This window comes from Elephas maximus, chromosome 1, assembly GCF_024166365.1.
Source record: "Elephas maximus indicus isolate mEleMax1 chromosome 1, mEleMax1 primary haplotype, whole genome shotgun sequence".
In the NCBI taxonomy this organism is placed as follows: domain Eukaryota; kingdom Metazoa; phylum Chordata; class Mammalia; order Proboscidea; family Elephantidae; genus Elephas; species Elephas maximus.
Window position 1 is genome coordinate 43,796,118 of NC_064819.1, and position 13,575 is coordinate 43,809,692.

Consider the following 13,575-nt stretch of genomic DNA (forward strand, 5'->3'; position numbering starts at 1 on the left):
ACCAAAAGCTACAAGAAATACTAAAGGAAATTGTTTGGTCAGAAAACCAATAATATCAGATACCAGCACAACACAAGGTCACAGAACAGAACATCCTGATATCAACTCAAATAGGGAAATCACAAAAACAAATTAAGATTAATTAAAAAAAAATGCTCAAAACAGGGAATCATTGAAGTCAATATGTAAAAGATCACAATAATCAAAAAGAGGGACTAAATACAGGTGGCATAGCATTGCCATATGCAGAGGGATACAAGGCGATATAGGAAAATACAAGTTAGGTTTTTACTTAGAAAAATAGGGGTAAATATTAAGGCAACCACAAAGAGGTATAACAACTCCATAACTCAAAATAAAAACCAAGAAAAATGTAACGACTCAGCAAACATAAAGTCAAATACTATGAAAATGAGGATCTCACAATTTACAAAGAAAAAGTCTCAGCACAAAAAAGTAAGTGGAAAAATGAAATGGTCAACAACACACATAAAAAGCCATCAAAATGACAACACTAAACACTTACTTATCTATAATTACGCTGAATGTAAATGGACTAAATGCACCAATAAAGAGACAGAGAGTCTCAGACTGGATAAAGAAACACGATCCATCTATATGCTGCCTACAACAGACACACCTTAGACTTAGAGACACAAACAAACTAAAACTCAAAGGATGGAAAAAAATATATCAAGCAAACAATAAGCACAAAAGAAGAGAAGCAGCAATATTAATTTCTGACAAAATAGACTTTAAACTTAAATCCACCACAAAGGATAAAGAAGGACACTACATAATGATAAAAGGGACAATTGACCAGGAAGATATAACCATATTAAATATTTATGCACCCAATGACAGGGTTGCAAGTTATATAAATCAAATTTTAACAGAACGGAAAAGTGAGATAGACACCTCCACAATTATAGTAGGAGACTTCAACACACCACTTTTGGAGAAGGACAGGACATCCAGTAAGAAGCTCAATAGAGACACGGAAGACCTAATTACAACAATCAACCAACTTGACCTCATTGACTTATACAGAACTCTCCACTCAACTGCTGCAAAATATACTTTTTTTTCTAGCGCACATGGAACATTCTCTAGAATAGACCACATACTAGGTCATAAAACAAACCTTTGCAGAATCCAAAACATTGAAATATTACAAAGCATCTTCTCAGACCACAAGGCCATAAAGGTGGAAATCAATAAAAGAAAAATTAGGGAAAAGATATCAAATACTTGGAAACTGAACAATACCCTCCTGAAAAAAGACTGGTTTATAGAAGATATTAAGGAGGGAATAAGGAAATTCATAGAATGCAACGAGAATGAAAATACTTCCTATCAAAACCTCTGGGACACAGCAAAAGCAGTGCTCAGAGGCCAATCTATATCGATAAATGCACACATACAAAAAGAAGAAAAAGCCAAAATCAGAGAACTGTCCCTACAACTTGAACAAATAGAAAGAGAGCAAGAAAAGAATCCATCAGGTACCAGAAGAAAACAAATAATAAAAATTAGAGCTGAACTAAATGAATTTAAAAAAATGAATTAGAGAACAGAAAAACAATTGAAAGAATTAACAAAGCCAAAAGCTCGTTCTTCAAAAAAAATAACAAAATTGATAAACCATTGGCTAGACTGACTAAAGAAATACAGGAAAGGAAACAACCTGAATAAGAAACGAGAAGGGCCACATCACAACAGACCCAACTGAAATTAAAAGAGTCATATCAGACTATTATGAAAAATTGTACTCTAACAAATTTGAAAACCTAGAAGAAATGGATGAATTCCTAGAAACACACTACCTACCTAAACTAACACAATCAGAAGTAGAACAACTAAATAGACCCATAACAAAAAAAGAGATTGAAAAGGTAATCAAAAAACTCCCAACAAAAAAAAGCCCTGGCCCGGATGGCTTCACTGCAGAGTTCTACCAAACTTTCAGAGAAGAGTTAACACCACTACTACTAAAGGTATTTCAAAGCATAGAAAATGACGGACTACCTAACTCATTCTATGAAGCCACCATCTCCCTGATACCAAAACCAGGTAAAGACATCACAAAAACAGAAAATTACAGACCTATATCCCTCATGAACATAGATGCAAATATCCTCAACAAAATTCTAGCCAATAGAATTCAACAACATATCAAAAAAATAATTCAACACGACCACGTGGGATTTATACCAGGTATGCAAAGCTGGTTTAATAGTAGAAAAACCATTAATGTAATCCACCATATAAATAAAAGACAAAAAACACATGATCTTATCAATTGATGCAGAAAAAGCATTTCACAAAGTCCAACACCCATTTATGATAAAAACTCTCAGCAAAATAGGAATTGAAGGAAAATTCCTCAACATAATAAAGGGCATCTATACAAACACAACAGCCAACATCACCCTAATTGGAGAGAGCCTGAAAGCATTTCCCTTGAGAACGGGAACCAGACAAGGATGCCCTTTATCACCGCTCTTATTCAACATTGTGCTAGAGGTCCTAGCCAGAGCAATTAGGCTAGACAAAGAAATAAAGGGCATCCGGATTGGCAAGGAGGAAGTAAAATTATCTCTATTTGCAGATGACATGATCTTATACACAGAAGACCCTAAGGAATCCTCCAGAAAACTACTGAAACTAATAGAAGAGTTTGGCAGAGTCTCAGGCTATAAGATAAACATACAAAAATCACTTGGATGCCTCTACATCAACAAAAAGAACATCGAAGAGGAAATCACCAAATCAATACCATTCACAGTAGCCCCCAAGAAGATAAAATACTTAGGAATAAATCTTACCAAAGATGTAAAAGACCTATACAAAGAAAACTACAAAGCACTACTACAAGAAATTCAAAAGGACTTACTTAAGTGGAAAAACATAGCTTGCTCATGGATAGGAAGACTTAACATAGTAAAAATGTCTATTCTACCAAAAGCCATCTATACATACAATGCATTTCCGATCCAAATTCCAATGTCATTTTTTAATGTGATAGAGAAACAAATCACCAACTTCATATGGAAGGGAAAGAAGCCTCGGATAAGCAAAGCATTACTGAAAAAGAAGAAAGTGGGAGGCCTCACTCTACCTGATTTTAGAACGTATTATACAGCCACAGTAGTCAAAACAGCCTGGTACTGGTACAACAACAGACACATAGACCAGTGGAACAGAATTGAGAACCCAGATATAAATCCATCCACATATGAGCAGCTGATATTTGACAAAGGCCCAGTGTCAGTTAATTGGGGAAAAGATAGTCTTTTTAACAAATGGTGCTGGCATAACTGGATATCCATTTGCAAAAAAATGAAACAGGACCCATACCTCACACCATGCACAAAAACTAACTCCAAGTGGATCAAAGACCTAAACATAAAGACTAAAACGATAAAGATCATGGAAGAAAAAATAGGGACAACCCTAGGAGCCCTAATACAAGGCATAAACAGAATACAAAACATTACCAAAAATGACAAAGAGAAACCAGATAACTGGGAGCTCCTAAAAATCAAACACCTATGCTCATCTAAAGACTTCACCAAAAGAGTAAAAAGACCACCTACAGATTGGGAAAGAATTTTCAACTATGACATCTCTGACCAGCGCCTGATCTCTAAAATCTATATGATTCTGTCAAAACTCAACCACAAAAAGACAAACAACCCAATCAAGAAGTGGGCAAAGGATATGAACACACACTTCACTAAAGAAGAGATTCAGGCAGCTAACAGATACATGAGAAAATGCTCTCGATCATTAGCCATGAGAGAAATGCAAATTAAAACTACGACGAGATTCCACCTCACTCCAACAAGGCTGGCATTAATCCAAAAAACACAAAGTAATAAATGTTGGAGAGGCTGTGGAGAGATTGGAACTCTTATACACTGCTGGTGGGAATGTAAAATGGTACAACCACTTTGGAAATCTATCTGGCGTTATCTTAAACAGTTAGAAACAGAACTACCATACAACCCAGAAATCCCACTCCTCGGAATATACCCTAGAGAAATAAGAGCCTTCACACGAACAGATATATGCACACCCATGTTTATTGCAGCTCTGTTTACAATACCAAAAAGCTGGAAGCAACCAAGGTGTCCATCAACGGATGAATGGGTAAATAAATTGTGGTATATTCACACAATGGAATACTACGCATCGATAAAGAACAGTGACGAATCTGTGAGACATTCCATAACATGGAGGAACCTGGAAGGCATTATGCTGAGTGAAATTAGTCAGAGGCAAAAGGACAAATATTGTATAAGACCGCTATTATACGATCTTGAGAAATAGTATAAACTGAGAAGAACACATACTTTTGTGGTTACGAGGGGGGGAGGGAGGGAGGGAGGGAGAGAGTTTTTTACTGATTAACTAGTAGATAAGAACTGCTTTAGGTGAAGGGAAGGACAATACTCAATACATGGAAGGTCAGCTCAACTGGACTGGACCAAAAGCAAAGAAGTTTTCAGGATAAACTGAATGCTTCAAAGGTCAGCAGAGCAATAGCGGGGGTTTGGGGACCGTGGTTTAAGGGGACTTCTAAGTCAATTGGCAAAATAATTCTATTATGAAAACATTCTGCATCCCACTTTGAAATGTGGCGTCTGGGGTCTTAAATGCTAACAAGCAGCCATCTAAGATGCATCAATTGGTCTCAACCCACCTCGATCAAAGGAAAATGAAGAACACCAAGGTCACACGACAACTAAGAGCCCAAGAGACAGAAAGGGCCACATGAACCAGAGACCTACATCATCCTGAGACCAGAAGAACTAGTTGGTGCCTGGCCACAATCGATGACCGCCCTGACAGGGAGCACAACAGAGAACCCCTGAGGGGGCAGGAGATCAGTGGGATGCAGACCCCAAATTCTCACAAAAAGACCATACTTAATGGTCTGACTGAGACTAGAGGAATCCCGGCGGTCATGGTCCCCAAACCTTCTGTTGGCCCAGGACAGGAACTATTCCCGAAGACAACTCATCAGACATGAAAGGGACTGGACAGTGGGTAGGAGAGAGATGCTGATGAAGAGTGAGCTAATTATATCAGGTGGACACTTGAGACTGTGTTGGCATCTCCTGTCTGAGGGGAGATGGGAGGCTAGAGAGAGTTGGAAACTGGCAAAATTGTCACGAAAGGAGAGACTGGAAGGGCTGACTCATTAGGGGGAGAGCAAGTGGGAGTACGGAGTAAGGTGTATATAAACTTATATGTGACAGTCTGACTTGATTTGTAAACGTTCACTTGAAGCTCAATAAAAGTTAATAAAAAAAAAAAGCTAGTTTTAAATTTAGAAAAATAGGGGTAAATAACAAGGTAACCACAAAGGAGAGAAACTATCCTACTCATCAAAATAAAATACAAGGGAAAAATACAGACTCAGCAGAAAGAAAACAACAACAAATATGAGGAAAGGACAATATATAAAGAAAATCTACTCAGCACATAAAATCAAGTGGGAAAAAGAAACTGTCAACGCACAAAAAAAGACATCAAAATGACAGCACTAAATTCATACCTATCCATAATTACCCTGAAAGTAAATGGACTCACCAATAAAGAGACAGAGAGTGGCAGAATGGATTAAAAAACAAGATCCGTTTATAAGCTGCCTACAAGAGACACACCTTAGACTTAGAGACACAAACAAACTAAAACTCAAAGGATGGAAAAAAAATATATCAAGCAAACAACAATCAAAAAAGAGCAGGAGTGGCAATATTAATTTCTGACAAAATAGACTTTAAACTTAAATCCATCAGAAAGGATAAGGAAGAGCATTATATAATGATTAAAGGGACAATTGACCAGGAAGATATAACCATATTAAATATTTATGCACCCAATGACAGGGCTGCAAGATACATAAAACAAACTCTATCAGCATTGAAAAGTGAGATAGACAGCTCCACAATAATAGTAGGAGACTTCAACACACCGCTTTTGGTGAAGGACAGGACATCAGAAAGAAGCTCAGTAAAGACATGGAAGATCTAAATGCCACAATCAACCAACTTGACCTCGTAGACATATATAGAACACTCCACCCAACAGCAACCAACTATGCATTCTTTTCTAGTGCACATGGAACATTCTCTAGTATAGACCACATATTAGGTCATAAAGCAAGCCTTAAAAGAATCCAAAACATTGAAATATTACAAAGCATCTTCTCTGACCATAAGGCCAAATCAATAACAGGAAAAGCAGGGAAAAGAAATCAAACACTTGGAAACTGAACAGTACCCTGCTCAAAAAAAGAGTGGATTACAGAAGACATTAAGGATGGAATAAAGAAATTCATAGAATCCAATGAGAATAAAAACACTTCTTATCAGAACCTTTGGGACACAGCAAAAGTGGTGCTCAGAGGCCAATTTATATCAATAAATGCACACATCCAAAAAGAAGAAAGGGCCAAAATCAAAGAATTATCCCTACAACTTGAACAAATAGAAAGAGAGCAACAAAGGAAAGCCACAGGCACCAGAAGAAAACAAATACTAGAAATTAGAGCTGAACTAAATGAAATAGAAAACAGAAAAACAATTGAAAGAATTAACAAGAGCAAAAGCTGGTTTTTTTAAAAACTCAACAAAATTGAGAAACCGCTGGCCAAACTGATGAAAGAAAAACAGGAGAGGAAGCAAATAACTTGAATAAGAAATGAGAGGGGCGATATTACAACAGACCCAACTGAAATTAAAAGAATCATATCAGATTACTATGAAAAACTATACTCAAACAAATTTGAAAACCTAGAAGGAATGGATGAATTCCTAGAAACACACTACCTACCTAAACTAACACAAACAGAGGTAGAACAACTAAATAGACACGTAACAAAAGAAGAGATTGGAAGGGTAATCAAAAACCTGCCAACAAAAAAAAGCCCTGGTCTGGATGGCTTCACTGCAGAGTTCTACCAAACTTTCAGAGAATAGTTAACATCACTACTACTAAAGGTATTTCAGAGCATAGAAAAGGACGGAATACTCCCAAACTCATTCTATGAATCCACCAAATCCCTGATACCAAAACCAGGTAAAGACACCACAAGAAAAGAAAATTATAGACCTATATCCCTCATGAATGTAGATGCAAAAATGCTCCACAAAATTCTAGCTAACAGAATTCAACAACATATCAAAAAAATAATTCACCATGACCAATTGGAATTCATACCAGGTATGCAGAAAAAAAAAAATTTTATGCAGGGATGGTTCAACATTAGAAAAACAATTAATGTAATCCACCACATAAATAAAACGAAAGACAAGAATCACATGATTTTATCAGCTGATACCGAAAAAGCATTTGACAAAGTTCAACACCCATTCATGATAAAAACCCTCAGCAAAATAGGAATTGAAGGAAAATTTCTCAACATAATAAAGACATTTATACAAAGCCAACAGCCAACATCACCCTAAATGGAGAGAGCTCGAAAACATTCCCATTGAGATTGGGAACCAGACAAGGATGCCCTTTATCACCACTCTTATTCAACATTGTGCTGGAAGTCATAGGCAGAGCAATTAGGCTGGATAAAGAAATAAAGGGCATCCAGATTGGCAAGGAAGAAGTCAAAGTATCTCTATCTGCAGATGACATGATCTTATACATGGAAAACCCTAAGGAATCCTCCAGAAAACTACTGAAACTAATAGAAGAGTTCAGAAGAGTATTGGGGTACAAGATAAACATACGAAAATCACTTGGATTCCTGTACACCAACAAAAAGAACATCGAAGAGGAAATCACCAAATCAATGCCATTTACGGTAGCCCCCAAGAAGATAAAATACTTAGGAATAAATCTTACCAGAGATGTAAAAGACCTATACAAAGAAAACTACAGTACACTTCTGCAAGAAACCAAGGAGACTTACATAAGTGGAAGAACATACTTTGCTCGTGGATAGGAAGGCTTAACATTATAAAAATGTCTATTCTACCAAAAGCGATCTATACATTTAATGCAATTCCGATCCAAATCCCAACGACATTCTTCAATGAGATGGAGAAAGAAATCACAAATTTCATACGGCATTACTGAAAAAGAGGCATTACTGATTAAGGCGTTACTGAAAAAGAAGAACAAAGTAGGAGGCCTTACTTTACCTGATTTTAGAACCTATTATACCACCACAGTAGTCAAAACAGCCTGGTACTGGTACAACAACAGATACATGGACCAATGGAACAGAATTGAGAATCCAGACATAAATCCATCCATATATGAGCAGTTGATATTTGACAAAGGCCCCAAAAGAGTTAAATGGGGAAAAGACAGTCTTTTTAACAAATGGTGCTGGCATAACTGGATATCCATCTGCAAAAAAATGAAACAAGACCCATACCTCACTCCATGCACAAAAAGTAACTCAAAATGGATCAAAGACCTAAATATAAAATCGAAAATGATAAAGATCATGGAAGAAAAAATAGGGACAACGTTAGGAGCCCTAATACATGGCATAAACAGTATACAAAATATTATAAACAATGTAGAAGAAAAACTAGATAACTGGGAGCTCCCTAAAAATCAAATATCTGTGGTCATCCAAAGACTTCACCAAAAGAATAAAAAGACTACCTACAGACTGGGAAAAAGTTTTTACCTATGACATTTCTGATCAGCACCTGATCTCTAAAATTTACATGATACTGCAAAAACTCAACTGCAAAAAGACAAATAACCCAACTAAAAAATGGGCAAAAGATATGAACAGACACTTCACTAAAGAAGACATTCCGGTAGCTAACAGATGTATGAGGAAATGTTCACGATCATTAGCCGTTAGAGAAATGCAGATCAAAACTACAATGAGATTTCATCTCACTCCAACAAGGCTGGCATTAATCCAAAAAAACACAAAATAATGAATGTTGGAGAGGCTGTGGAGAGACTGGAACACTTATACACTGCTGGTGGGAATGTAAAATGGTACAACCACCTTGGAAATCGATTTGGCGCTTCCTTGAAAAGCTAGAAATAGAACTACCATACGATTCAGCAATCCCACTCCTTGGAATATATCCTAGAGAAATAAGAGCCTTTACACGAACAGATATATGCACACCCATGCTCACTGAAGCACTGTTTACAATAGCAAAAAGATGGGAGCAACCAAGGTGCCCATCAATGGATAAATTATGGTATATTCACACAATGGAATACTACGCATCGATAAAGAACAGTGAAGAATTTGTGAGACATTTCATAACATGGAGGAATCTGGAAGGCATTATGCTGAGTAAAATTAGTTGCAAAAGGACAAATATTGCATAAGACCACTATTATAAGAACTTGAGAAATAGTTTAAACTGAGAAGAAAACATTCTTTTGTGGTTACAAGAGCGGGGAGGGAGGGAGGGTGGGAGAGGGGCATTCACTAATTAGATAGTAGATAAGAACTACTTTAGGTGAAGGGAAAGACAGCACACAATACAGGGGAGGTCAGCACAATTGGACTAAACCAAAAGCAAAGAAGTTTCCTGAATAATCTGAATGTTCCAAAGGCCAGCGTAGCAGGGTCAGGGGCCTGGGGACCATGGTTTCAGGGGACATCTAAGTCAATTGGCATAATAACATCTATTCAGAAAACATTCTGCATCCCACTTTGAAGAGTGGCGTCTGGGGTCTTAAACGGGAGCAAGCGGCCATCTAAGATGCATCAATTGGTCTCAACCCACCTGGATCAAAGGAGAATGAAGAACACCAAGGACACAAGGCAATTATGAGCCCAAGAAACAGAAAGGGCAGCATGAACCAGAGACTACATCATCCTGAGACCAGAAGAACTAGATGGTGCCCGGCTACAGCGGATGACTGCCCTGACAGGGAACACAACAGAGAACCCCTGAGGGAGCAGGAGAGCAGTGGGATGCAGACCCCAAATTCTCATAAGACCAGACTTAATGGTCTGACTGAGAGTAGAAGGACCCCGGTGGTCATGGCTGCCAGACCTTCTGTTGCCCCAGGACAGGAACCATTCCCGAAGCCAACTCTTCAGACATGGATTGGACTGAACAATGGGTTGGAGAGGGATGCTGGTGAGGAGTGAGCTTCTTGGATCGGGTGGACACTTGAGACTACGTTGGCATCTCCTGCTTGGAGCAGAGATGAGAGGGTGGAGGGAGTTACAAGCTGACGAAATGGACACGAAAACAGAGAGTGAAGGGAGAGAGCAGGCTGTGTCATTGAGGGGAGAGTAGTTGGGGGTGTGTAGCAAGATGTATATGGGTTTTTGTGTGAGAGACTGACTTGATTTGTAAACTTTCACTTAAAGCACAATAAAAATTATAAGAAAAAAAAACTGTCACATTTATTCAATGGTGCCTTTGAAATTCACCATGCTGCTGAGGTGAGGAGAGAAGGGAACAGACCCTGTGTTCTCCAACACCAGCTAAGGTGCTTGTGTGTACACACACTCATGCACATACACACATGTGTGAACACACCCACACATGTACCACAGAAACACCACATACTCACGCACACACACCACAGCCACACACATATCACACACGTGCACACACCACACCCACCCATGCACACAGCACACACACTCATCACACATGTGCACACACCACACCCATGCACCCACACCACACACACACATCACACACGTGCACACACCACGGCCACCCATGCATACCACACACACATCACACATGTGCACACACCCACACATACCACATGTACCACACAAACACCACATACGCACGCACATACACCCACATCCACCCACACACCACATGCACACACCACACACGTGCACACACCCACGCAAGTGCTACAAGTACCACACAAACACCACATAGCCATGCACACACTCCACACCCACCCACACACACATGCGCACACATACCACAGACGAGCTCACACCCACACACGTACCACATGTACCACACAAACACCACATACTCACGCACACACACGACACCCACCCACCCACGCATCACACACACACGCACACTCACACCCACTGACACTCCCATGCACACTCAAGGACAGTCTCAGCCAGTTAAGAAAATGGCCGGCCTCACACGATGAACACGGCAATTGCACCTCCTGCCGCCTGGCAGCACATTTTCTGGAGTTTCACATCCAAGCTGTTTCCTAGGAAACCACACACAGCCTCCAGGACTGTCTGCATAGAAAGGAAGGAAGGGGGGATCCCTCCGGTTTCTCCTCTTCCCTCATTTCTTGCATTCATAATGCTGCGGCCCTTTGTCAGGGTGCCTGTGCTGAGGAATAGAAAGCCCAGAAGCTTGTCAGTGGGGTTGTGTTTCAAATTAGATATTTTTGCTAACAGAAGGACAGATTCATTGAGAATCTTGCCTGGGAGAATGTGAGCCTGTTTCTATTTTTATTTTCTCCCTTGTCTTTCCCAGGTCTCTCAGCTTTTGTTCTGGCCCAGGTTCCTATCACCAGCTGCTGCTAGTGAGTGCTCCTCATTCAAAGGAGCCTGGGCCCCTTGAACATCCCATCCGGCTGTCCCTCTGGAGTCTGCGCCAGTCCCTTGACCTTAAAGTGGCCAGGACAGGGCCCGGGCTGGCATTGCTCTGTGTCACGTGGCCTCTAGTCCTGGCTTGGCCTTCACTGTGATGGGCGCTGCATGACTAAGAATGTGCACTCCCGCCCTGCTACCACGGAGATGCTTAGGTAGAGACAGGAAACCAGCAATGGGAGGGAGGATCAAAGCCAGCCACCTCCTCACCACCCTTGACAATTTGATCTCTACCAGTCCAAAACATTTCCTTACCATTTACTAAGAAGCAGAAATCCACTTTGCTTTTATGAATGGCTTTCTTCTCACATAAATATTAAAGAAAGTCAGGCTCATGAGTGTTGCTGGAAGCTGTCTTTCTTAGTACCGTTATGCATAAGAGACAACCCAAGGTTGCCTGGGACCAGTCCTGTTATGTATGGTTAGCACCTTCACTTCCCATTTCAAGTATCAGTGGTCAGCTTCAGCGTGCCACAGATTAAGGTCAAGAGGCACTAGCCTAGCTGTGGGGCTGGACCACGGGGATAGGGGACATCATATAGGAGTATGGGGGATGTCAGTGTCTGGGGTCTGAGCTCGTGGGTAAGGGTACCTGATACAGTCTCTGCACAGGGAAAGCACCCTAGTCAGGCTCTTAGTTCTGGACAGGGCAGGGGGCAGGGCTCGGAGCCCAAGCAGCAGGGCTGGCAACTAGTTCCAGCAGGAAGTGTGGCCGCATGGAGGACCGGGGGCATAGCCACAGGCCCCACAGCTGGCGGCCACACACCAGGTGACCTTATTGATCTAAGGATAAGGCTCTGGGTGTGGCAATGGTGTGGTGGCCGTGTAAGAGGATATCTTTGCTTTCAGGAGCCATGTGCTGAAACATTTAACAGTGACGTGTCCTGACATCTGTAATCTACTTCCACATAATTCAGCAAAAAAATGTATGCACGCACAGGCAGGTGTGCCAAGACGGGCCACGTGTTGATGACTGTGGAAACAGCTGAAGGGTGATAAGGGCTGACTAATGTAGTCCTTCGACTTGTAAGTTTTAATTTTTTTCTTTTAAAGTAAGTTTTAAAAGTGCTTTTTAAAGGGTTAATGATTGGTTCTAGGCGTGGAACCTAAAACATCTTTCCTGCTAACTGGCCTAGAGTTAAAACTGGAGTATGTGGTCCAGTGAGCTAGTATCTCGATGATGTTCTCATTATAAATGTAGTCTAGTACAGAAAGGATGGAATGTGGTAGAAACACTATCTTTAGGAAAAGCCATCAGTTAAAAGTATATTTCATGAAGTGGGCTGGTGAGTTCTAACTGCTTGTGGACCCCAAAGAAGGGGTATTTTTGTGTTTTCTTATTCCCACATTTTCAACGCTAAATTGTTTTTCTCATTCAAAAGGGCATATTATCTGAGGAGCCGTCCTGAGGCAGGAAGTGGAAGGGAGGGCTATCTGCAGATTCAACCCCAGAGATGGACTGTGACTCTTCTAGATTCCCGTCATGGTTCTGCTTTCATAGCCTCGAGGAAGTAACATGATCAACCAGAACACACAGAGAGCTGCCATGGCTGGGCACTGTGCACAATTAGCAAGATCATGAAGAAACCCACCAAACCTGTTGCAGAGTGACCCTATAGGACAGAGAATTGCCCCATAGGGTTTCCCAGGAGCCACTGGTGGATTCAAACTGCTGACCTTTTGGTTAGCAGCCGAACTCCTAACCATTGCGCCACTAGAGCTCCTATATGTTGATGCTTGTGCAAACTTTAGCTGTTTATGACTACGTGGCTCAAATGGGTAAGTGCGTGAACATTACAGGATGATGTCCGGCCGTCTCCTAGACTCTAAGGTCCCTAAGGGCGGGAGCAGTGTCTGTCTTATTGTTTGTACCCCCGGTGTCTGGCATGATGAATACTTGTTGGATAAATAAATGTATGAAATTTAAAATGTGGAATATAGAATTGTGAAGATATTTGAATTCTAGAGCAGCCAAGAATTACACAAATCAATAATATTGTTTTTATGAC